We start from the raw sequence: 27,506 nt of genomic DNA, 5'->3' as shown, positions 1-27,506 counted from the left end.
GCCAATCTGAAAGAAGAAACGGGGAAGTTAAAACCTTCAGCACATATTCATTGGAAGCAGTGCAAAGCTGCAGCATTATCTGATTGCAAACACCTGAATGATTGTCAGCTTGACGCTCCCACTGATTACATAATGGCCAATTTCCACAGCAGGAGAGAAATGGGCACATTGAAATGGGTTCATCAGGGCTCCTGTTGATTGACTGGAGCCAGTGATCTGCTTCCGGAGGTGATGTGATTATACTTGGTCCATACTGTCTACAAACATGATGTGGGTAGAATCCAAATTGAAATCCATCAAGGTAACGCCACAAAAATGCCTCTCTGCTCAGTCAAGAACAAACAAACCTCTGTTACACATCCAGGGCAGCAGAGGCATTAGTGTTTTTTATATATAACGTGGGGTTTTCTAGATCTGTCAGTTCGCAGACTCTGGATCCTGCTCAATAAATACATTTAAAAGGAGGCGAGCATTTAAGCATCTTGACCATAGATGCCATTAGTTCGAACAAGAGCGGGGGAGATCTCTCTGATGTCCTGTCTAATATCTAATCCCTCATTCAGCATCACATAAATCGCAGCTCCTTTGGTCATTATATGTTGGAGTTGCTGTGCACAAATTGGTGAATTAGTTTCCACATGACAAGAGTGATGACACTTCAAAAGTTTGATAAGGTCCCCCATGGTCGGCTTATGATGAAAGTGAGGAGGTGTGGGATAGAGGGAAAGTTGGCCGATTGGATAGGTAACTGGCTGTCTGACCGAAGACAGAGGGTGGTGGTCGATGGAAAATTTTCGGATTGGAGGCAGGTTGCTAGCGGTGTGCCGCAGGGATCAGTGCTTGGTCCTCTGCTCTTTGTGATTTTTATTAATGACTTAGAGGAGGGGGCTGAAGGGTGGATCAGTAAATTTGCTGATGACACCAAGATTGGTGGAGTAGTGGATGAGGTGGAGGGCTGTTGTAGGCTGCAAAGAGACATAGATAGGATGCAAAGCTGGGCTGAAAAATGGCAAATGGAGTTTAACCCTGATAAATGTGAGGTGATTCATTTTGGTAGGACAAATTTAAATGTGGATTACAGGGTCAAAGGTAGGGTTCTGAAGACTGTGGAGGAACAGAGAGATCTTGGGGTCCATATCCACAGATCTCTAAAGGTTGCCAGTCAAGTGGAGAGAGCTGTGAAGAAGGCCTATAGTGTGTTAGCTTTTATTAACAGGGGGTTGGAGTTTAAGAGCCGTGGGGTTATGCTGCAACTGTACAGGACCTTGGTGAGACCACATTTGGAATATTGTGTGCAGTTCTGGTCACCTCACTATAAGAAGGATGTGGAAGCGCTGGAAAGAGTGCAGAGGAGATTTACCAGGATGCTGCCTGGTTTGGAGGGTAGGTCATATGAGGAAAGGTTGAGGGAGCTAGGGCTGTTCTCTCTGGAGCGGAGGAGGCTGAGGGGAGACTTAATAGAGGTGTATAAAATGATGAAGGGGATAGATAGAGTGAACGTTCAAAGACTATTTCCTCGGGTGGATGGAGCTATTACAAGGGGGCATAACTATAGGGTTCGTGGTGGGAGATACAGGACGGATATCAGAGGTAGGTTCTTTACGCAGAGAGTGGTTGGGGTGTGGAATGGACTGCCTGCAGTGATAGTGGAGTCAGACACTTTAGAAACATTTAAGCGGTTATTGGATAGGCACATGGAGCACACCAGGATGATAGGGAGTGGGATAGCTTGATCTTGGTTTCAGATAAAGCTCGGCACAACATCGTGGGCCGAAGGGCCTGTTCTGTGCTGTACTGTTCTATGTTCTATGTTCTACATCAAAGAACAAACTACTGGTGAAATCATGCTGTTGTTCAGGCTGGTGGGGTATTTCGGGTTTCCCAGTGGCGAGGGGTGCATTCACCAATTGCGGGACCATAAGATCCTGTCACCAGTGCACACCATCTCCTGCTGCTGCCAAACACACTGTCTGAGAGTGTGGTGGAGACAGGTTCACACAGCGAGTGGTTAGGATCTGGAATGCACTGTCTGAGAGTGTGGTGGAGAGAGATTCACACAGCGAGTGGTTAGGATCTGGAATGCACTGTCTAGGAGTGTGATGGAGACAGATTCAATTGAGGCATTTCAGGGGGAATTGGATTGTTATCTGAAAAGGAAGAATGATGTGCAGAGTTACGAGGAGAGGATATGGGAGTGGCACTTGGTGTGTTACTCCTGCAGAGAGCCAGCACAGTCATGCCGGACTGAATGGCCTCTTCCTGTGCTGTTACTATTCTGTGATTCTGTAAGAAGTAGAATTTACTGATGACGGGGAAATGCAGCAAGTCAATCAGGAACTGTGAACTGTAAATACTGTGAACTGTGAACTGTGAATGCTGTGAATTTGAAACACGAAAGGAGGAGAAAATGATTGTGGAAATGCTCAGCAGGTTGTGTCTAAATACCTGCTGAAGATTCGGACTGGTGTCGCAATCATCACTTGCAGCATTTTTTAATGTAAAAACTATTTCATTGGGCACATGTTCTTCCTCTCTGAATAATTTCTACCTGTTGCCCCTGTCTGCAACATTTCACCAAACTCCCCGAAACCCAGACGGGGCTGAGGGGAGAGAGAAATGAAAAAAGAGGAAAAATGATCAATTCTATAAAGTTCTCTGGCAGAGAGTGACAGGAGGAAAAGGAAGAAAAGGATCCCGGGAGCGAAGGAGGCAGCACGGATGTAACACTACTTTCTGCACTCTCTCGTTTCCTTCTCTATGAACGGTATGCTTTGTCTGTATAGCGCGCAATAAATATTTTTCATTGTATACTAATACGTGTGACAATAATAAATCAAATGAAATCAAAGAGAGGACGGGGAAAGGAATGAAGAGAATGGCAGAGTGTGGAGAGGGAGAGGGTGACAGAGAGAGAGAGGATAAATGGAGAAATGCTGAGAAAAAGGAACTACTCAAAACACAGGAAATGTTCAGAACATGAGCAAGCGAAGAGCATGAAGAAAGTACTTGTGCATGGGAGAGATTCAGAGCTGGAGGGTGCTCGGGAAAGGAAAAAAAAACTAAAATATAACATGAAGACAAAGGAGAGACGCAGAGAATGAATTACACAGAAACAAACTGGGGAGTCCCACAGGTCTGTGTCAATGTTAATAGTCCATATGAGCCACCTCCCACTCCCTCACTAGGTGGGGGAGATTGAGCCCCCGCTCTCCAGGCACAGAAGCCAAATTCGGACAGAAATGGGAAACACAATGACTTGGCAGGGGGACGTGGGGGTAGGGGAGGTGGGGGGGTGGGGGGGGGCGGGGGGGAGGAGGGGGAGAGGAGGAGGGGGGAGGAGGAGCGGGGGGTGGCTGGGGGATTGGGGAGATGGAGGGGTGAGAAAGTGTCGCCCCTGATAACCTCCAGGGTGGTTGTGGGTGTGGGGAGGGGGTAACATTTTGTTCTGATCGATCTCTGTGGGGTGGGTCTTGCCAACTTTATGAGGTGCCGTTCCACCAGAGTGACAGTGTAAATCACGCCGACTCATTTTCCTTTGATTGAGAGGCTCAAGGTCTGGTCCGTGGGGCTGGTTTGCTGTCTGTGCCTGACACTTAGAGAAGTTTTGACACGATTGGCCCTATCATCTCACTCCATCAACAAAGAAAGCATATAGCATGCTTGCCTTCATCGGATGGGGCATCAAGTATAAAAGTTGGCAAATTATGTTACAGTTGGGTCAAAATCCTGGGATTCCCTCCCTAACTGCATGGTGGGTCAACCCACAGCACATGGACTGCAGCGATTCAAGAAGGCAGCTCACCACCACCTTCTCAAGGGCAACTATGGAAAGGCAACAAATGCTGGCCAGCCAGCGACGCCCATGGCCCATGAACAAATTTTTTAAAAGTTATATAACACGTTGGTTAGGCCACATTTGGAATACTGCGTCCAATTCTGGTCACCACACTACCAGAAGAATGTGGAGGCTTTGGAGAGAGTACAGAAAAGGTTTACCAGGATGTTGCCTGGTATGGAGGGTATTCGCTATGAGGAGAGATTGAATAAACTGGGATTGTCCTCCCTGGAAAGGTGGAGACTGAGGGGCGATCTGATTGATGTTTATAAAATTATGAGGGGTATTATTTAGGAAAGATGTGGAAGTGTTGGAAAGGGTGCAGAGGAGATTTACCAGGATGTTGCCTGGTATGGTGGGAAAATCGTATGAGGAAAGGCTTGAGGTTGTTTTCGTTAGAGAGAAGAAGGTTAAGAGGTGACTTAATAGAGGCATACAAGATGATCAGAGGATTAGATAGGGTGGATAGTGAGAGCCTTTTTCCTCGGATGGTGTTGGTTAGCACGAGGGGACATAGCTTCAAATTGAGGGGTGAGAGATATAGGACAGATGTTAGAGGTAGGTTCTTTACTCAGAGAGTAGTAAGGGCGTGGAATGCCCTGCCTGCAGCAGTGGTGGACTCGTCAACGTTGAGAGCGTTCAAGTGGTTATTGGAAAAACATATGGATGATATTGGAATAGTGTAGATTAGAGGGGCTTTAGATTGGTACCACTGGTCGGCGCAACATCGAGGGCCGAAGGGCCTGTACTGTGCTGTAATGTTCTATGTTCTATGTATGGATAGGGTGAATAGTTGGAAGCTTTTTCCCAGGGCAGAAATGACAATTACAAGTGGGCACATGTTCAAGGTAATGGGGGAAAGGTTCAGTAGAGATGTGCGGGGGAAGTTTTTTACCAGAAGGTGGTGGGGGCCTGGAATGCGCTGCCAAGTGAGGTGGTTGAGGCAGACACATGAACGACATTTAAGACTTATCTTGATGGACACATGAACAGGCGGGGAATAGAGGGATGCAGGCGGTTGGTCTAGATAAGACAATGTGATCGGCGCAGGCTTGGTGGGCCGAAGGGCCTGTTCCTGTGCTGTATTGTTCTTTGTTCCTTGTTTCTGACCGCTATTCCTTTCTCCCTCATTTCATTTTCTTATCTCGTTCCTCTTTAAATGCAATGACACCATTTTCATCAGCAACTTCCACATCCTCCCCATTCTGAATAAACAAGAGAGAGAAAAATGCTTTTTGTTCCCATCTCACATCATCTCCTCAGTTCCACGTGCTGTCAGATGCCAGTTTCCATTCGCCAATTGAATTCAGGGAGGAAAACAGAAGCTAATTTGAGCTGATTGGAAATATGCATTCAGCTTCAGAGGAGGAGGAGGGGGAGGTCTGAATGCAGCAACAACACTCTCATCAGCTTGTCCCATCTTCAGAGCAATTCGGGACAAGCAACAAATAGAGGCCTTGCCTTGAGAAACACAGAGGGAAAGTCACAGAGAGAAATATGGAGGGAGAGAACCATGCTGAGATAGAGAGAGAGAAAGAGTCAAAGAGACAGAGAGAGAGAGATATGCAGAGAGACTGGGGGACAGGGGCGACATGGTGACACAGTGATTAGCATCGCTGCCTCACAGCACCAGGGACCCGGGTTTGATTCCGGCCTTGGGTCACTGTCTGTGTGGAGTCTGCACGTTCTCCGGTGTGTCTGCATGGGTTTCCTCCGGGTGCTCCGGTTTCCTTCCACAGTCCAACAATGTGTGGGTTAGGTTGATTGGCCATTCTAAATTAACCCTAGTATCAGGGGGATTAGCAGGGTAAATATGATGGGTTACGGGGATTGGCCTGGGTGGGATTGTTGTCGGTGCAGACTCGATGGGCCAAATGGCCTCCTTCTGCACTGTAGGGATTCTATGATTTTATTGCAAAGATGTACATCGAGAGAGATGCAGAAAAAATAAGTGAGACAGACAGATGGAGGAATAGATAGAGACAGAGAGAACTGCAGAGAGTTTGGGACAGAGAGAAAGAAAGATGCAAACAGAGAGAGAGAGAGATGCAGAACAAGACAAAGTGAGATCAGTTGGTCTAAAGGTGCGCCAGTGCCACAGCTTGCTGAAGTCCAGGTCTCCCAAAGTTGACTGTAACTTTTCCTTTTTAGCAAACTGGATCCTGTGTGGGAGAACTCTCAGCCAAGCTGGTGTGTCTGCTGCCCAGTACACCAAGACCCATCTGTTGGGGATCGTGCAGCAAGCGCAGCATGAGTATCAATCTAAACACAGTGTGAGACAGACTTCATCACATCCAGCAGAGATAAGGTGCGAATATTTCTATTCCCGGCCTGCTTTAAAATGTTAATAGAGGAGGGCGAGAATCAAAGGCTCAAAGAAGAAAGCCAGGAAAAATAAAGTTGATTTTTTTTCTATGACCGGTCCCTGTGGGAAAAGGAACATTCGATACATGTTCTTTGAAACAGATGCCCTTCAAAAGAAACTGAATTCTATGTTTGTTTTCACTCTGACTCCATTTTGAAAACACGCCCAAAAAAAATAAAATGGAGGAGGCTGAGCTGAACTTTAAAAGGTCGGTCCCTATTGGAAACATTACAGGGGTTCAGAAGTCACTGCAAAATTATCTACTGCACTGGAACCAAAACACAAAAATGTGCACCTACACTCCTGAGAGTTTCTGGATTCCTCCAGCTCTGGCTCCCGCACAACTCCAATATCCTTCATCCCAACATTGCCGTCTCTACCTTCACCTGGGCTCTAAGCCCTGGAACTCCCACCCTAAATCTCTTTGGTGGAATTTTCCCATCCTGCCTGCCGCTGGAATCATAGCGGGTAGAAGGGCGGAGCGTTCAAAGGCCTGTTGACCGCGGGTGGGATTTTCCGGTTTTCTTCTGCCTCTCTACCTCCTCCTTTAAAAGGCTTCCTTAAACCCGACTTCCACGGTCTTAATGTCTCCTTCTGTGACTCGGTGACTAATTCTGGCTCACAGCGCTCCTGTGAAGGTCCGTGGAGCACTTCTAGTACCTTTAAAGGTGTGATATAAAATCAAACAGTTGTTGGTACATTAGACCCTATCCTCACATGATATTCTCCCGGCACTTTTACACAGGATTTGTCAGGGTGGTTAGTCAACAACCCCACTGCTTTGGAATCATGCAAAGATCAGGATAGTAGCAACAAATCAGAGAGACCGTAATTGTTGCAAGCCTCCAATGCCGTTGTCAAACTCAGCTCCACATTCTGACCTCCTCGGTTTGCATGCTTTCCTTTTATTGCCACTCTTCCTTAAGTTTACGGAAAAGGCTAATCTCACATTAGCTGCTGATGAGCTAAGAAGTTACAAAAGAGTGTAAAGCTTTGTCTCTTGTTGAGTTGGATAGCATTCCATCAATTTAAGTAGATTAAAAGCAAATTGCTACAGATGCTGGAATCTGAAACCAAAACAGAAAATGCTGGAAAATCTCAGCAGATCTGACGGTAACTGTGATGAGAGAATAGAGCCAACGTTTCCAGTCTGGATGACCCTTTGTCAGAGCTGAAGTCTTGGGCTGGAATATTACGGCCATTCATGGCAGTGAGATTTTCCCATCCCGCTACAGTAAACAAATTTTCCAACTTCCCTGTAACGGCAGCATGGCGTGAACGGCCGCTAAGGTCGTGCCTTTGGTCTTCAGCTCTGACGAAGGGTCAAAGAACAAAGAACAATACAGCACAAGTCACCCAGACTCGAAACGTCGTCTCTATTCTCTCTCCACAGAGGCTGTCAGGCCTGTTGAGATTTTCCAGCATTTTCTGCTGTAATTGAAGTAAGTAGTTGGGTTTTGAGCTTGCCCCTTCAGTGCCAAGTTGTTTTCTTTACTCTGAAAATACAAACACACGGACCCAATGAACTTATTCAGCCCAGAGAGCCAATCAGTGCCCTCAGTGAGGGTGATTGATGTTGGTCTTGTCAGCGATCCTGTGAACTGATAACTTGAAAAGCATCTTCAGAAGTCCACTCGCAGACGGACAATCAGTGTCGGTGCCTGCGGAAGTCTGCTGAAGTTGACCTTGTGCTCACAGACAGACACACACATATCTGATTCCTCACATTTACAGATGCGTGAAGTCCATTCAACAGCCTGGAACCCAGGAAATGACAGAAAAAAGACTGGCATTTATATAGCCCCTTTCCTGACCACTGGAGGTCCTGGAGATCTTTATACACAATGAAGCACTTTTTGAAGTACAGTCATTGCTGTACTGCAGGAAATGTGCCAGCCAATTTGTGCAAAGCAAGACTCCATGAACAGCAATGTGATAATGTCCAAATGATCTATTTGCGTGACAGTGATTAAAGAATAAACATTGACCAGGGATAACTTTAGGGAAGGCGATTGGCCGAGCGGTATTATCGCTGGACCATTAATCCAGAAACTCAGCTAATGTTCTGAAGACCCAGGTTCGAATCCCACCACAGCAGACAGTGAAATTTGAATTCAATAAAGAAATCTGGAATTCAGAATCAAGAGATGACTATGAAATCATTTTCGATTGTCGGAAAAACCCATCTGGTTCACTCATTTCCTTTAGGAAGGAAATCTGCCATCCTTACCCGGTCTGGCCTACATGTGACTCCACAGCCTCAGCAACGTGGTTGACTCTCAACTCTCCTCGGGCAACTAGGGATGGGCAATAATTGCTGGCCAGCCAGTGACGCCCATGTGCCAAGACTGAATTTTTAAAAACTCCACTGCACCTTCAAAATAGTCCTATGGAATCTTTAACAATCACTCAAAACGCAGACAATCCCACTGGCCTCCAATTCGCAACTCGTCTGAAAGCAGCTTCTCCAACAGAGAAGTTACTGCACTGGAGAGGGTGATTTTTGTGCTGAAGTCCTGAAGTGGAATTTAATCCTACACCAACTGACTCAGGGGTAACGATGTTACTAACTGAGTCACAGGATCCCCATGACTCCTGCAGTTCCAGCTATTCGGGACATCAGTAGAATAATTTCCAGTTGTCCGGTGTAGGTGGACCACACCTGAGATTCCTGCCTAACTTCCTTATCAGCTTTATCTGAAACAACATCAGGGAGACACACTCATTCTCAAACATGATTGGCTGGGATATTGAAGAATGTACTCTATTCATCAGCAGGTCAGATTTTGCAACAACAAAAAGGTTTATTTTTATCAATATAGCACACTGCTGGCCACTCCCTACTGACCACCCAGAAAAGTCCACCTCTCTGGCTGGTTCCTTCAAGCACGTTTACAGTGTTTCTGTAACAACTCTTCCTCAACCATCTCAGGGAGAGAAAAATGACACCCATCCACTTGGGTAAACTTTGGGTGGGATTTTCTGGCCACGCTCGTCCCAAAATCCCATCCGAGGTCAACGGACCTTTGCATGGTCTGCCCCCCCCCGCCCCCGCCCCCACCCGCTACAATTCCTGTGGAAGGTGGGACAGGAAAATTGTTTCCCATCTTCTCCCCAAGCTATGAGAAAGACACCGGCTGGAATTTTACTGCCACAGGGCGGGCGAGGCTCGCAGAATGGAATTCTCCGTTGGTCTTGGGTGGGATTTTACGAGCCTCGAGTGAGGCATTGGCCTTCCTCACCTCTCGAGGCAGCACTGCCTTATTTGGCAACTGGAATTCAAGGGGAATTTCTTGAAGAGCATCGGAGCAGGAGCAGGAGCAGGCCAGAGAGTGGTGAGGATGTGGAGCTGGCTGTTACAAAGAGTTGCTGAATGGTGTGGTTGTATTTAAGGAGAAGCTAGGCAAATACATGGAGGAGAAAGGAATAGAAGAATATGTTAATTGGTTTAGATAAAATAAGAATGGGAGTAGGCTAATGTGGAACAAAAAATGATAAACTTATAGCTTACCCTCAAATCAATCTACACAATTTGGCTCAGCTCTCTTTGTGTGAGTGACTTTCTTTGATTTGATTTATTATTGTCACATGTATTGGTATACAGTGAAAAGTATTGTTTCTTGTGCACTATACAGACAAAACATACTGCTCATCTGCTCATAGAGTAAATCGCGGGGAAGGAAAGGAGAGAGCGCAGAATGTAGCGTTAGTCATAGCTCGGGTGTAGAGAAAGATCAGCTCAATATATGGTAGGTCCATTCAAAAGTCTGACGGCAGCAGGGAAGAAGCTGTTCTTGAATCGGTTGGTACGTGACCTCAGACTTTTGTATCTTTTCCCGACGTCTCTGGATGAAGCAGTTTCTCCTCAACTTCCTACTGGGTTTATTTGTGACTATCTGATATTTATCGTGTTCAGTTTTGATCTTCCCCACAAGTGGAAATGTATCTTTTCTAGATTTACCTAATCAAACCCCTTGATAATTTTGAAGACCTCTTTTAGGTTATCCCTCAGCATTCAATATTCTCGGGAAAAGGGCCCCAAGCCTGTTCACTCTCCCCTGGTGGGTGCAACCTCACAGTCATCCTGGTCATGTCATTTTTTCACCGTCTCCGGGGCCTTTATGTCCTTTTGATGACTAATATGAAGAGTAATCTGTGCAGAGAATGGGGCCACTTCATGGGCTGCATGGTTCAAGAGGCTCTGCTTCACCGAGCTGAGTCACTGAAGCATGTAAAGTGATAATCCGGATTCTATAAAACCCAAGTTAGTTAATCATTAAGCATGGTTACAGAGGAGTCACCTCCACCCAGAGCAAAGATCATCTGCAAATCCAAACAAACAATACCTAGCAGCATGGGCTGTAACATCCCAGCTCCACAGAATCAGAGTCGCCCATTCAATAGGATCATGGCTGATCTCACATCCCTCGCATCCGCTTTCCTGCCCTTTCCCCGTAACCTTTGATTTCCTTACTGATCAAAAATCTGTCTATCTCAGCCTTAAATATACAGAAGGGGCCGCGCTCACCCCAAAACCAGAAAATCCCACCCAAGGTCAACAGACCTTTGCATGGTCACCCCTCCCCCCCCTCCCCCTCCCCCTCCCCCCGCCGGCCACTAAGATTCCCATGACGGGCGTGATGAGAAAATCTCCACCAAGGACTCTGCACCCCACAGCTCTCTGTGGCAAGGAGTTCCAAAGACTTACAACCCTCTGAGAGAAGAAATTTCTCCTCATCTCAGTCTTAAATTAGTGCCCCTTTATTCTGAGACTAGACTCTCCCATGAGGGGAACCATCCTCTCAAACTCAACACTGTCGCTCAAAAATCTAATATGTTTCAATGAAATCTAATATGTTTCTCATTCTTCTAAATTCCAATGAGTAAATTCCCAACCTGTTTAACCAGACCTCATAAGGCAATCCCTCCATACCGGGGACCTCCTCTCTGACAGTGCAATGTTCCCTCAGCACTGCACTGAAACATCACCCTCCATTATGTGTTTGAAGGTGGCGAGAATCCCATGATCTTCAGATTCAAAGGTGAGAATGTTATCACTGATCCCATTGTCATGCCCTGGCCTTGTCTGAACTCCAAAATCAATTTTATATTTTAAAACTGACCAGAAAGGTTGTGAAAAGCTGGTTACCCGAGGATCACCTGACTTCTTAAGGAGTTGAAACCAATCACTTGTCTCTGTCTAGCTATTACTGTAACACTACATTCTGCACCCTCTTCTTTCCTTCTCTATGAACGGTATGCTTTGTCTGTATAGCACGCAACAAACAATACTTTTCATTGTATGTTAATACGTGTGACAATAATAAATCAAATCAAATCAAAATCAAGGAGGAACAAAATGAACATTCCAGATTCCCTTATCAATGCCCGTTCCTGAAACTAATTCAAAAATGTTATTTCACATTGAATGGGTCATTCAAACAGAACAACAATGGCTGTCGCAAACTCTCAAGGTGTCAAACAAGAACACAGAATGCATCATCAACACACCACCATCTTTTTTAGAAAAAAGGACTTGAACTTGTGGAACTCACATGATAAAGGGGCTATTTTATTGCCTATTTTTAAAAATTAGCAAGAAGGTACTTGCAAACATAATTCCCCCTATCCTCAATGAACCCTTTGCAAGTTATTCATGCAGTCAAGGTAATAAACAGCAATAACTTTAAAGTGCGAGAAGGCCTCATCCCAACCTGTTCTGACTTCAAGTTCACCTGAGAACCAGTTTCTTGGAAATTTAACAACTCAAAACTGCACAACTCACTGAGAATCCGGTGCTTTATAAGACCTTCACTTGAGCTAAAGTTTCAACTCATCTAAGAAACTGCAGGCCTGCCGCAAAAGAGCTTGCAATAATTATAAGTTGTAACAATTATTTTACCTTCATTGATATCTAATCTTTGGCTGTGTGATATTGTGTGTGAGAGACGAGTGGTTGAGATGTCCCATTTTAAATATGTGGGGTAAGTGTGTGATAATAAATAACCTTCTTTGCCACAATACTGAGAGAAAGTTAGAGATCAAAGCTGAAAGGTTATTCTGTCAGTTTCACAATGAATCAGTTCAGAAGAATCAAACAAACTTCAACCAAATTTAAAATGAGAAACAATTTATCCTAAGCCAAAGATTAAAACAAAAACCATTGAGATAAAATGGAGGAAACTATTCATAAACTCATTAAAAGTCTGTCAGCTGTGCTCACTTCCATTAGAAATTCCTATATCTGCATTTATAATAAAGCTTGCCTTTGCAGACTTGTAATCACAGCTTCTAGCACTTAAACTTGAAAGTGCCACACACGCAAAATCTGTCATTCACTTACATCTGACTTCCTCAGAGATTAGTCATAAAACTGGGAAAATATTCTATTCCAAGAGAAGGAAAGCAATTAACCTCTAACTGACCTCGCAGCATGTGTGTATACAGATATTAGGCTGCAAATATCTTCTTAAAGGAGCAGGCAGTTTAAATGCCCAGATTAGCAGCAGAATAATACATTGTTCAGTAATAACATTTTGTTCTTCAAGTATAATATCTTATATTCCAATGGATGATGAGGAATCACGTGAGAGGGCAGTTAGTTTTTATTTAATATTAAAAACAATGAAGCATCTCAAGAATGAAAAATAGTTTTGCCTTTGAGGGTACAGAATGTTGGCGTGAATTTTGAACTCAACAGGAGATAGAAAAAACCCATCTGGTTCCCTGCAGGGAAGGAAATCTGCTGGCCTTACCTGGTCTGGCCTACATGTGACTCCAGATCTACAGTAATATTCTGTTGACTGTTAAGTGAAATGGCCTAACAAACAGCTCGGTTCAAGGAGAATTAGGTATGGTCAATAAATGCCTGTCTTATGAGCAACACCCACATTCCAAAAAATAATATCTGTAACAAGTACATTAACTTGTAACCTTGACTGATGAACAAAAATCTATCAACCTCAGAGTGAAAAATAACAATTGACCCAGTATCAATTTGCAGAGGGGAGTTCTAACCATGGTGGGAAAAATATGAATGGCACATGGCCAACTGGCCTGTGCGCCAAGCATATTAGCACATGAGCCACCTAAAATTTGGGCCAATTGCATTCTTAATAGACTTAATTGCCCTTTTAATTGACAGCGGGCATGACTTTGACACTTGGGTGCTCCTGCCAACTAAAATATCGTGTTGGTTCAGATTGGGCGTGTGCCCAATCGAGCTCCCTGGAATCCTGGCCCTCAACTCCCCAGCCCGTGGAAATAGTTTCTATCTCCCCTCGTAGTTTGAGAATCTGAATTCAGTTTTTCTTCAACAAATCTGGAAATCAAAATCTGGTGTCAGTTAAAAAAAAATTCAAAGATGTGCGGGTTAGGCGGATTGGCCATGCTCAGTTGCCCCTTAATGTCAGGGGGATTAGCAGGGTAAATATGTGAGGTTATGGGAATAGGGCCTGGGTGGGATTGTGGTTGGTGCGGACTCGATGGGCTGAATGGCCTCTTTCTGCACTATATGATTCTATGAACTAAACTGCTGGATTGTTGTAAAGTTCCAGTTGGATTTCTAATGCCTTTTCGGAGTAGGAAGCCTGCCCTCCTAACCTCGCCTACGCCTAGAAACAGCAATGTGGGTGCCCCTAGATTGCCCTCAGAAATAGTAAGCACCCTGGGGTACCAAGGAAGGGAGTAATTAGAGATGGGCAATAAATGCTGACCTTCCCAAACAAATCTTTATTGAAAAAAAGGAAATCATTATTGAGTCGTTCTCCCACACAAAGGTAAATACATTCCTCGAAGTGGTGAAGTTCACTTACTATGATGGGAGCTAATGCGCATTACGCAAGTACAGTGACATTACAAACCCTGTTAACTTCAGACAAGAAAACAGTCGATCAAAGTGGCTGCACCTGATGGACTTTACTGCTGAAAGTTTAATGGTGATGTGAGTGGAGGACTGATGGAGTCTATTACACAATTTTAACAACAAACATCATTTTAAATGGACATAAAATGACCTGTCGGGATGAAAATTTTGCTGGTTGGTCCGTTTCGAGTAATGAGTGTACACCTACGACTGACATCTTCGGCTTGCCAATAGCTGCAGTCAGATACAGCACGCTAGCTCAGCAATGCAGCAGAGTTTATTCTTCATTTTATTGACTGCCTGGAAGCTTTAACCCCTTTCTGTATGCTTTGCAACCTCCATGTGACTGTAACTCTACATTCTGCACTCTCTCCTTACCTTCTCTGTGAACAGAATGCTTTGTCTGTATAGCGCACAAGAAACAATACTTTTCACTGTATGTTAATACATGTGACAATAATAAGTTCAATCAAATCAAATCGAAGAAGCCTTTCTCCTCCTATCTCTGTTTGTTAAATGCGCCTGTGTAAAACTGACCCATAAAGAGCCTGTGTGGCTCTGTGGTGGAGAAAGAAACCAAGCTGGGACCTCCTGGCCACTTGCTTACCAAGAGTGGAGTTAAGCTCAAGGCATACCAGTCTGTCATGGTTGAATCATAAACTCTGCTATCTCGGGGGATCGTACATTAAGTAGTCTCACAACACCAGGCTAAAATCTAACAGGTTTATTTGGTAGCACGAGCTTTCGCAGCACTGCTCCTTCATCAGATGAGTGTAGGATTGGGTTCACAAACAGGGCATATATAGACACAAACTCAATTACAAGATAATGATTGGAATGCAAGTCTTAACAGGTAATCAAGTCTTTACAGGTGCAGACAATGCGAGTGGAGAGAGGGTTAAGCACAGGTTAAAGAGATGTGAATAGTCTCAAGCCAGGACAGTTAGTGAGATTTTGCAAGCCCAGGCAAGTCGTTGGGGGGGGGGTCACAGGTAGTGTGACATGAACCCAAGATCCCGGTTGAGGCCGTCCTCATGTGTGCAGAACTTGCCGATGAGTTTCTGCTCAGCGATTCTGCGTTGTCGTGTGTCTTGAAGACTCGCATCTGGCTGGAGACAATACACATCTCTTCAACTTGCTCTTAACCCTCTCTCCACTCGCATTGTCTGCACCTGTAAAGACTTGATTACCTGTTAAGGCTCGCATGCCAATCATTATCTTGTAATTGAGTTTGTGTCTATGTATGTCCTGTTTGTGAAACAAATCCTGCACTCACCTGATGAAGGAGCAGCGCTCCGAAAGCTTGTGCTACCAAACAAACCTCTTGGACTTTAACCTGGTGTTATGAGACTTCTTACTGTGCCTACCCCAGTCCAACACCGGCATCTCCACACCTTAGGGGGATGGTGGCATAGTGGTAATGTCACTGGACTGGTAACCCAGAGGTCTAGGTTAACTCCCTTGAGGTCACAAGTTCCAAATTCTATGACAGTGGCTGGTGGAATTTGATTAAATGATCAATCTGGAATTGAAAGCAAAACTCAGTAATGGTGGCATGAGCCTATCAGCAATCTGATTCACTAATGTCCTTTTAGGGAAGGAAATCTGCCATCCTTCCCCAGTCTGGCCTTCAAGTGACTCCAGAGCCACAGCAATGTGGTTGACTCTAAACTGTCCTCTGAAATGGCCGAGCAAACCACTTCGTTCAAGGATAATTAGGGTTGGGTGACAAATACTGGCCCAGCCAGTGACACTCACATCTCATGAGAAGTTTAAAAATCCTAATTTGCACCAAGTTCCATTTATCCATCAACCCTGCGCTCACTAAGCAACATTGGCTCAGTCCGGTAATGCCTTGATTCTTGGCTTCAAATCTCTCCACAATCCCCTCCGACCCAACTTCTGTCACCTCCTCCATAATTTCAAGAACTCTGTATTCCTCTGATTCTGGTCGCTTGCATATCCCTGATTTTACTGACTCCATCATTGGTGACTGTCCCTCCATCTGCCCAGGCCCCAATCTCTGGTGATCTACCTCTCTATTTCACTTTTCCTCATTTAGGACACTCCTTAAAACCTACAACTCCTTCCGTATCTTGTCTGCTTTTGCCTGTGATTCACCTAGGATTATTTTATGAAGTTAAAGATACTCGTAAATCCAACTTATTTTCTCCCTCCTTCTTTCCTCTGCTCTCCCCCTTTTGAAATGCTACTTATCTGTACTTTTTCCCAGTCCAAAACAAGGTTCAATGCCGAAAACATTTACAAACGGGAAGTGTAAATATTAGCTCGAGAATTGGGCAAAGTCCATTCTGCTTCCTCGATTGGTTCCACAGGATCTTCGACTCGAGAGGGCAGATAGGGCTTCGGGTTAATGCCACATCTGAAAAATGGTGCCTCATCTCTTCTCTATACAGATGCTGTTTTCAACACACTTTTTAGACCATAAGACCAGAAGACACAGGAGCAGATGCAGGCCATTCAGCCCATCGAGTCTGCTCTGCCATTCATTGAGATAATGACTGATCTGAAATTATAATCCTCAACTCCATTTTCCCACCTTATCCCCATTAACCCTTGATTCCCTTACTGAGTAAAAATCTGTCTATCTCGGCCTTGAATGTACTTAACGACCCAGCCTCTACAGCTCTCTGTGGTAAAGAATTCCACAGATTTACTCCCCTCTGAGAGAAGAAATTCCTCCTCAATCTCTGCTTCAAAGGAGAATTGGATATATACATAACAGGTAAGAATTTGCAAGACCACAGGGAAAGAGAAGGCAGTGTGACTCATTGGTCATCATTTTTACAAAGAGCTGGCACAGGCATGATGGGTTGAAAGGCCTTCTGTTCTCCGTCATTCAATGATTGGATTCAGCTTCTCCACTAAAGCAGTCGGGGGTCTGGGGGGTCCATTGAAAATTTGCTGTGATTGGTAGATTTTTGCTAGTCAAAAGTAACAAGAGCTTGGAGCTAAGCCAGCAGAAACAGCTAAGATGAAACTGTGTCGAGGGGCTGAGTGGCCTACTCCAGTTATCATAGAGTCATAGGAGTCATAGAGGTTTACAGCATGGAAACAGGCCCTTCGGCCCAACTTGTCCATGCCGCCCTTTTTTTTAAACCCCTAAACTAATCCCGATTGCCCGCATTTGGCCCATATCCCTCAATACCCATCGTACCCATGTAACTATCTAAATGCTTTTTAAAAGACAAAATTGTACCCGCTTCTACTACTACCTCTGGCAGCTTGTTCCACTCACCCCCTCTGTGTGAAAAGATTGCCCCTCTGGACACTTTTGTATCTCTCCCCTCTCACCTTAAACCTATGCCCTCTAGTTTTAGACTCCCCTACCTTTGGGAAAAGATATTGACTATCTAGCTGACCTATGTCCCATGTAACTCAGGTTTTCCCTTCTTCCCAAGGCCTTCATAGCAGGCAAAATCTATTAATCCCTGCTGAATTCAGGCCCAAAGGGGCATGGACCTGTTCCTTTCTCTCCTCATTCACAAGGAAACAAGGTGGAAGAGCTTCAGACGCTTACTGCCTTCAGAAACAATCTGCACCTCACTAACTGGAGCAGCAGGAGTCGCTATCATTTGGCCTTGTTGCCTTCTGTCTCTATTTTTACATTCTGCTTTGCAGCTATAATAAACCCTGGCCTGTTCAATATTTGACACTATCGAGGATTGCGGTCTCTTTTAATAACGTGTAAAAACATTACTGACTTCACAGGGAGGGATTTCTCCCCCCACCTTCTGTAGCAAGTGGAAAGACCTCATCAATGGCTGAGGTGAATAGCAGAGTGTAACTGGTAATTTAGGAATTGTAAACAAGATTGGTGCATCACAATAAACACAACGTTTTACAGACAGATGCTCTCGAGAGTATTCAACAGAAACACCGTGTCACATAACACCACACCTCCCACACATCAAAACTAAACTCTTGCACGGGAATTGAAAGGCATGGGTTGGAATGAGGAGATGCAGTCTGATACTGATGTTCTTACAGTTAGTTGTAGCTCAGTTAGTCACCCTCTTAACTCTGAGACAGAAGGTTGTAGGATTGAGTCCCACAGTAGAGATAGAAACATAGAAACTAGAAACAGGAGGAGGCCATTCGGCCCTTCGAGCTTGCACTGCCATTCATCAGGACCATGGCTGATCATCGAATTCAATATCCTGATCCCGTCTTCCCCCCATATCCCTTGATCTCTTTAGCCCCAAGAGCTATATCTAATTTCTTCCTGAAATCAGGCACGCGCTGTCCTGACTTGGAGCAATGGGCTGGGTTCTCCTGAGGTGGGGGAGACTCCACAGAAATGTCGGACTGGACCTGATTCTGGGATTCCAGCCTTTATTCCCATGGCTCCCGGTTTTCGCCAGGGTAGGAGAAGGGTACAGATAACACACCCAGCAGTGAGCCATGTTTGAAAGGGGCGTGGGTCAGAGGTCACATGTGGTTCTGTGAACTGCCTTTTCTTCAAAGAACGCACTATGTTTACTTGCATAGGCCAGTGCTTCGAAAGCCAGGGGAGGAGGGGGGTGTTATCAACCCTCTCGCAATATCCTGGAGTCTCCAGGAATTAAAGATTCATCCTCTGCATAAAGCTGTGAGCAAACATGTGGTTTCTTATCCTCGGACACTTCCATTTATAATCCGAGATCGGAAGTGAAAGGGATGTTTGACCAGGTTGTAAGATGCCATATGATGCAAGCTCCAGGAATAGATTCAACGATAGTTGGTGACTCTGAGAGAGGAATGTCTAACAGTGCAGAGGGGGTAGCTTGAAGGTAGAATGGGGTGGCTGGGAAAATCTGGACTCAGATCAAAATAAACTGGAACTGGTCTTCTCCACCCTGCAGATCAGAGGTCAATCTGTGCAATAAACAATTAGATTAAAATTTATGCGGTGCTGTGCTAACATACAGCTCTTTAATTAAATTACAGCAGTCCCTGTGGAGATGTCTGTGCCTGCTTTTGGAGTTCCAGACACAGCGCTGTGTGAGAAACCTGTGCATGTTCCAGCACCAACCCCAAATATTACTTTTTAATCAGATGGCATTAGCTGGGGCTTGAGTCGGTGATACAGAGCTGGAATGCTAATCCCATAAGCTTCTCTTCTCTCTTGTTTATGTGGCTGATCCTACCGTCCCCCTCCCCCCGCCCCCTCAATCACTCCCCGTCAGCGATGCGGCTTTTAACAGCCTGGCTTCACAATGAGTGACCAAGTCGAGTGGGTGGAAGTTCTTCAGTCACCGTACCTGCATCTAACCCTGACACGGGCTGCTACACGGAGACCATGTGTGCAACAAAGCAATTGGAAAACTGCCCATTCAGCCTGCTTAAGCCGAGTTTTAAATCTAACTAATATGCATTCTGCTCTGTATACCAAATACTGGCGATAATCTCCTTCAAGTGATTTTTAAAAAATCACTTTCCAGGACAAGAGTGCTTTGCTCAAGTCACGAACCTTCATGAGATTACCATTTTGCATCTTCTTAGTACAATGTGAACAACAAGCGATTGTGCTGGTGGGACACTTCTGTTCACTTCATGCCCACTTGCTGAATTGCAGGGAATGGGCAGGTGAGTTATGCACAGAATGTACAATGCACAAACAGGTCTTCCTGCCCACTGGTCTATGCTGCTGTTCGTGCTCCACTCCAGCCTGTTCACATCTTTTCTCATCTAAGTCTAGAATCATAGAATCCCTACAGTGCAGAAGGAGGCCATTCGGACCATCGAGTCCTCACCGATCCACTTTTTTATCTTACCCAGAACCTATCCCTGTAACCCTACGTATTTACCCCGCTAATCCCCCTAACCTATGCATCTTGGAACAGACACTAAGGGGCAACTTAGCACAGCCAATCCACCTAATCTGCACATCTTTGGACTGCAAGGGGAAACCGGAGCACCGGGAGGAAACCCACGCAGACACGGGGAGAACGTGTAAACTCCACCCAAGGCGAGAATCAAACTCAATTCGCTGGCACTGTGAGGTAGCAGTGCTGACCACTATGCCACCATGCCACCCACAATCAGAACCCTGTATTCCCTCCTCCCTCATATACTTACCTAGCGTCCCCTCAATTGCATCCATACTATTCACTTCATCCACTCTCTATCATAGTGAGGTCCACATTCACCTCATTGGCTGAAGAAGTTTCTTCTGTATTCCCTATTGGATTTCTTGGTGACTAGTTTGGATTGACGGTCTCCAGTTATGGTCTTCCCACACAAGGAAATATTCTCTCTGCATCCACTTTATTCAAACCTTTAATTACTTTAATGACCTCCGTTAGAACAATTCTGAGCCTTCTTTTGTCAATTCTAATTGAGATCTGGCTTGTCTGCACTGTAGGGATTCTATGACTCTATGTGGACATCACTGGCTAGGACAGCATTTATTGCCCATCTTTAGTCGCACTTCGAGAAGGTGGGGCCTTCTTCAACCACTGCTGTCCATGTGGTGTAGGCATACCCAAAGTGCTGTTCGGGCGTGAGTTCCAGGATTTCACCCCAGCAACAGTGAAGGAACAGCGATATATTTCCAAGTCAGGATGATGTGTTGTTTGGAGGGGAACCTCCAGGTGGTGGTGTTCCCAGATATCTGCTGCTCTTGTCCTTTTCTGGTTAGCTGGTTAAGAAGGTTAAGGCTCATGGGATACAAGGAGAAGTGGCTAGATGGGTGGAGAACTGGCTTGGCCATAGGAGACAGAGGGTAGTGGTCGAAGGGTCTTTTTCCGGCTGGAGGTCTGTGACCAGTGGTGTTCCGCAGGGCTCTGTACTGGGACCTCTGCTATTTGTGATATATATAAATGATTTGGAAGAAGGTGTAACTGGTGTAATCAGCAAGTTTGCGGATGACACGAAGATGGCTGGACTTGCGGATAGCGAAGAGCATTGTTGGGCAATACAGCAGGATATCGATAGGCTGGAAAATTGGGCAGAGAGGTGGCAGATGGAGTTTAATCCGGATAAATGCGAAGTGATGCATTTTGGAAGAAATAATGTAGGGAGGAGTTATACAATAAATGGCAGAGTCATCAGGAGTATAGAAACACAGAGGGACCTCGGTGTGCAAGTCCACAAATCCTTGAAGGTGGCAACACAGGTGGAGAAGGTGGTGAAGAAGGCATATGGTATGCTTGCCTTTATAGGACGGGGTATAGAGTATAAAAGCTGGAGTCTGATGATGCAGCTGTATAGAACGCTGGTTAGGCCACATTTGGAGTACTGCGTCCAGTTCTGGTCACCGCACTACCAGAAGGACGTGGAGGCATTAGAGAGAGTGCAGAGAAGGTTTACCAGGATGTTGCCTGGTATGGAGGGTCTTAGCTATGAGGAGAGATTGGGTAAACTGGGGTTGTTCTCCCTGGAAAGATGGAGAATGAGGGGAGATCTAATAGAGGTGTACAAGATTATGAAGGGGATAGATTGGGTGAACGGTGGGAAGCTTTTTCTCAGATCAGAAGTGACGTTCACGAGGGGTCACGGGCTCAAAGTGAGAGGGGCGAAGTATAACTCAGATATTAGAGGGATGTTTTTTACACAGAGGGTGGTGGGGGCCTGGAAAGCGCTGCCAAGTAGGGTGCTGGAGGCAGGCACGCTGACATCGTTTAAGACTTACCTGGATAGTCACATGAGCAGCCTGGGAATGGAGGGATACAAACGATTGGTCTAGTTGGACCAAGGAGCGGCACAGGCTTGGAGGGCCGAAGGGCCTGTTTCCTGTGCTGTACTGTTCTTTGTTCTTTGTTCTCGATGGCAGTGGTCGGAGGTTTGGAATGTGCTGCCAAAGGAGCCTTGGTGAGTTCCTGCTCTGCATTTTGTCGATAGCACATATGACTGCCACTGTTCATTGGTGGTGGAGGGAGTGAATGTTTGTGGAAAGGGTAGCATTCAAGTCGGCTGCTTTGTCCTGGATGGTGTCGAGCTTCTTGAGTGTTGTTGGAGCTGCACCCATCCAGGCAAGTATTCTATCACACTCCTGGTTTGTGCCTTGTAGATAGTGGACAGACTTTGGGGAGTCAGGAGGTGGGTTACTTTCATTGAATGTCAAGGGACTGAGGTTAGATTCCCTGTTGTCGGAGAGGGCCATTGCCTGGCATTTGTGTGGCATGAATGTTATTTGCCATTTGTCAGCCCAAGCCAGTGAGGGTAACAGAAGTGAACCATTCCCCCTAGAATTACTAATACTGTTCTACAGAACAGGCTGGTGGAATTCTGATGTGCTTATAAATGAGCAGCCCTGTTTCCTACATTAGAACAGTGAGTGCATTTCAAGAGTACACCAAGGGCTGTAAAGCACTTAGAGGCATCTTGAGGTTGGGAATTCTGCTATAAAAATGAAAGTACTTTCTTTCTAAGCATGTGTCCTGGATCCATGGAACTAGAATTATAGAACTGTTGCCTATTTACCACACCGAGGGAAACTATTTGCTTTGGCGAGCATGTGCTGCCTCTCTGCTGGAACAAGTTAGCTGGCCGCATTTCCCCAACCTTTCTCCACAACCTACAAATAGTTTCTCTTAAGGCGCAGATCCAATTTCTTTTTGATAACCATGATTGAATCTGCCTCCACCACACTGCCAAGCACCCTGCATCGGAAGGTTTTTTTTCCTCAAGATGCCTTTGGTTGTTGGACTGAGTCAGTGCCTTCAGGAGAGAAGGTGAGAAATGAAGGGGGTGGGAGTGGGGGTGCAGGATATCATTCCACGAATGATTGATTTTCTGAACAAGAAGTGCTGATGGGCAATTTCATCACCCAGCCACGCAGGTGGGCATGTTGCCCAATGGCTTCCCAATAGGCACAGAAAACTGGCAATGTTCCTCACTGGCTGTGTGTACTCTGAAAAACACTTTCATTTCAGCTTGAATTTCAGAAACTCAAAACTTCACAATGCAAGTTCACAAAGCAACGGAACAGCTGTTTTGGGCTGGAACCTGAACCCACCTTCTTCTGACTCAGGTGAGAATGATATTCAATGGATCACTGTTAACCAGTGGATCCAGCTGTGTTGTATTCAGCATCATCTATGTCTGTTCCAGCCATGTCAATGTTCCTGGGCACAATGTCACCAATATCTCAACAGCCCTACAGAATAAGTTTACAATTTCTATGTGCTGCAAACTTTATGCAGATTGGTTACCAGGCTTCCGATGATATGACAGTGCCTACACTTCAATAAGTACCTCACTGACAGTTCACCATTGCTATAGTTACCAAATATTGAAGAAGACACTTAAACCAGGGCTTTGGAAATACATAAACCATCCCTAGATACGACCGGCATGTTTCCACCCTCCCACCACCTGTCCCTTCACAGGAGGCCTTTACAAGAATAGACTAATGCAACCAGGGAGACATGGAACTCATTTAATAGTGAGCAAGATGCAGTGTAAGAGAGGCAAGTGGGGTTGCTATTCTGGAAGGATGTGATCAAATGGGCTGAATTTATTTTACATTCAGTTGAAGGTCTGAATCTCTAGATAGTGCAAAGCGGGGTTGTCTTCTCCCACCTGTTGGTACTTTCATGCTACATGGACTTGGACCTCTGACTAAAAAGAGAACTGGTCAGGGGATGAAAGGATGAGAATTCAGATATTTTTGCACAAGACCAATATCTTTGCAAACAATTCAGCCATCTGTCCTCAACTGAAAGTTCAACAACAAGTAACCATTTTATCCAAAACAATTGAACAATTTGTCATGCCTCATACCAGCATCTCACACTATGAACGTTGTGTCAATACTTTTAAAAATTGGATACAAACCAGTTGTTAAGATGGCTGCTGCAATTCATGTGACATTAGGCATCTGAGCTACTGATAGCAGCAATTGTCAGTCGAATATCTAACTGATATCCACAGCCACCCAGGAATCCACACATCTCTGTGTTTAAGGATGGGCCAGCACAAATGACTATGGAGTTCCAAGACTATCTCTCTACATGTCTCACTTGGGACAAAAGGAAAGTTTGAACCTCCTTCTGTGACAGATGGAATGGAGTGGTCACTTTCAACTTCCCATTGGATCACAATGACTTCCTCATTGTGGAAGGTAGACTGGGTGGGCCTCAGAAGTGTTAACTCGCAGCATAGAATGTGGAATCAACATCAACATCTGCTTTTTTGGAAAAGACATTGAAATTGTGAAAAGCTACATGGAGAGAGCCATTTTCTTCTTTGTTTAAAAGGTCAGCTAGGAGCAGTTGCAGGCAACTTCAGCAAAGCCATCAGAAGCATTAGTTCAACTGGTCTGCGAACGAGATGTGAAAACAAGCGGCAAGACTTCAAAGAGACAGAATATTCAACCAGTTCCATTTAGACCTCGCCTGAAACCAACTACCTAGCTATTTGATTATAAAATCCTCGCAATCTTTGCTTTACAAGAACCTCACTTCAACTTTAAATCATTTAGTTCATTTGGAAGGACAATAGGCCTGTCACGTGGAGGAACAGAAATGTAAATCTGAGCTTTAGGGCCGGATTCTCCAATCTCTCCCATGGCTGGGAATCTCCGGTCCCGCTGCTGTGAACAGTGATTTGGCTGAGCGCCAAATTCTCCATTCTGGCTAGCAGCAGTAGCGGAGCGTGCGAGACTGAAGAATTCTGGTACTGGATCTGTAAAGATGCATGACATTTATCTGTATCTAATCCCTGTGTGTATGAATGTGTGTGTGAGACTGAGTATGGGCAATGTTGTGTTGGATTCAGGGTAAGTGTGTGGAAATAAAGAAGCTTTATTATCAAACTCACAAAAACCTGTTGCTGAATTATTTAATTGGAATACACACCCCCAAGGGTAATAAAACACGCATCTCTTTCTTTTAAAACAATCCAATCATGGGCAGTAAGAGAACATAATAAATTCTGTCTGTGATAAAGTTCAAACTTGCCAGTGAATGCACAGAATGATTAAAAGAAGATCTCGATATTTGCTCATCACGCTGTTAAAATATTTTGAAACAAAGTAATTTCTCAACTGCCAGTCATTCGAGAGGGACCAGGACGCGACTGCAGAGGTATTTTGTACCCTTCTCGGAGAGATTACGTTGAAAGTAACTGAATAAAATACAAAACGTGACAGCTGGACAGACAATACTGACATCGCCAATATTGTGGAGACACAGCAGGATTCTACCCCTTCCCCAGGCTGACCCTCCTTGCGGGTTGGGGAATGTCGCGTGAAAGTGGTTGTTGGGGCAGGGGTGGTTGACGGGAGTGGATGTGATGTTGAAATTCATCGAGGACCAATAGCATAAAATTGTCAAGGGAAAATGAGCAAGCTGTTTTTTTACACGCTAACTGATTCTCTGTTGTGTTGTGTGTAATGTAGGCCGACAATTCTTTATTGGCTATTTGCAGCTCCTGTGAGGGGGGGGGGGGGGGGGGGGGGGGGGCTTCTCTCTCTCCAATGTCTCTATGGACACAATGAGACAAACACCGGAAGCCATCGCCACATAGAAACATTCTTCACTTACTCAAGCATTCACTCTTTCTTCCAGGCGTTCATTTCCACAGTACATTGCAGTCACCCACTCACACATACCCACTCACAGATCCCCACTCACAGATCCCCACTCACAGATCCCCACTCACAGATCCTCACTCACAGATCCCCACTCACAGATCCCCACTCACAGATCCCCACTCACACATACCCACACACAGATCCCCACTCACAGATCCCCACTCACAGATCCCCACTCACAGATCCCCACTCACAGATCCCCACTCACAGATCCCCACTCACAGATCCCCACTCACAGATCCCCACTCACAGATCCCCACTCACAGATCCTCACTCACAGATCCCCACTCACAGATCCCCACTCACAGATCCCCACTCACAGATCCCCACTCACACATACCCACTCACAGATCCCCACTCACAGATCCCCACTCACAGATCCCCACTCACAGATCCCCACTCACAGATACTCACTCACAGATCCCCACTCACAGATACCCACTCACAGATCCCCACTCACAGATACCCACTCACAGATCCCCACTCACAGATACTCACTCGCAGATCCCCACTCACAGATCCCCACTCACAGATCCCCACTCACAGATCCCCACTCACAGATCTCCACTCAGATCCCCACTCACAGATCCCCACTCACACATACCCACTCACAGATCCCCACTCACAGATCCCCACTCACAGATCTCCACTCACAGATCCCCACTCACAGATCCCCACTCACAGATACTCACTCGCAGATCCCCACTCACAGATCCCCACTTACAGATCCCCACTCACAGATACTCACTCACAGATCCCCACTCACAGATCCCCACTCACAGATCTCCACTCACAGATACTCACTCACAGATCCCCACTCACAGATCCCCACTCACAGATACCCACTCACAGATACTCACTCACAGATCCCCACTCACACATACCCACTCACAGATCCCCACTCACAGATCTCCACTCACAGATCCCCACTCACAGATCCCCACTCACACATACCCACTCACAGATCCCCACTCACAGATCCCCACTCACACATACCCACTCACAGATCCCCACTCACAGATCTCCACTCACAGATCCCCACTCACAGATCCCCACTCACACATACCCACTCACAGATCCCCACTCACAGATCCCCACTCACACATACCCACTCACAGATCCCCACTCACAGATCCCCACTCACAGATCCCCACTTAGAAATACCCACTTACAGAGCTGGTTAGTTCATTCCAGAGTAAAACAACAGCCAAAAAAATCCAATCCCCAGGTTGTGGTCAATGTACATCAAATATATAAGTGTATCCTCCTCCCCCCCATAGAATAGTGTCGAACCGGACTGATGAGAAAGGTGTTATGTGTTTGGTCCCCGGGATGGACTGGACAGTGGTTACATCACACGGAAACACACAGTCACATAACATACAGTAGGAGAGTTGTCTGCTTAACTGGAGCAATGGCAGGTCTGCTGTTTGATATAACATCCCGGTTAACAATGGGAACGGCCAGCGGGATTCCGGCATCGAGCAAAGCTGTTATTGGAAAGGTTACCGAGTCTCCTGGCTCTCACTGACAAGGCACAGGATGGGAACTTAGTTAATCGTCAGTGACATCACTCAAAGCCCTCACATCACAATGGGAAGAACAGGGATGAGGAAAGAAAAGTGGTCTTGACAAATGACATCATTAAAAATTCTACTGAGGCACTCAGAACACGGCCAAGAACTGATAACCAGCCAAAAGAACAACTTCCTGTCTTGGGGCCCAACCCCTACCCACCTGTGAAAGCTGCTAGTTCAGAACGGTCCCTGGCTCCTTGCACAGCAACAAGTCAACACAGTCATCAGGAGAGTTATTCATTTTTGGTTAGAACCAGCGAAAGGGTTGCTGGGTGCGTTCGAGACTGGGTTAGGTTCTGCTCCTACTGACTGAAAGGGCAGAT

General features: G+C 45.5%; 1 protein-coding gene across 3 annotated transcripts in view; it reads right to left on the bottom strand.

Moving 5' to 3' along the window:
• Positions 1-27,506, bottom strand: part of LOC144505625 (protocadherin-1-like) — a 406,585-nt gene that overhangs the window by 38,706 nt on the left and 340,373 nt on the right. The window lies entirely within an intron of this gene.

The sequence above is a fragment of the Mustelus asterias genome, chromosome 16, assembly GCF_964213995.1.
Source record: "Mustelus asterias chromosome 16, sMusAst1.hap1.1, whole genome shotgun sequence".
NCBI classification, from domain to species: Eukaryota; Metazoa; Chordata; class Chondrichthyes; order Carcharhiniformes; family Triakidae; genus Mustelus; species Mustelus asterias.
Note: the sequence above shows the minus strand (reverse complement) of the source record. Positions and strands in the feature narration are given on the sequence as shown.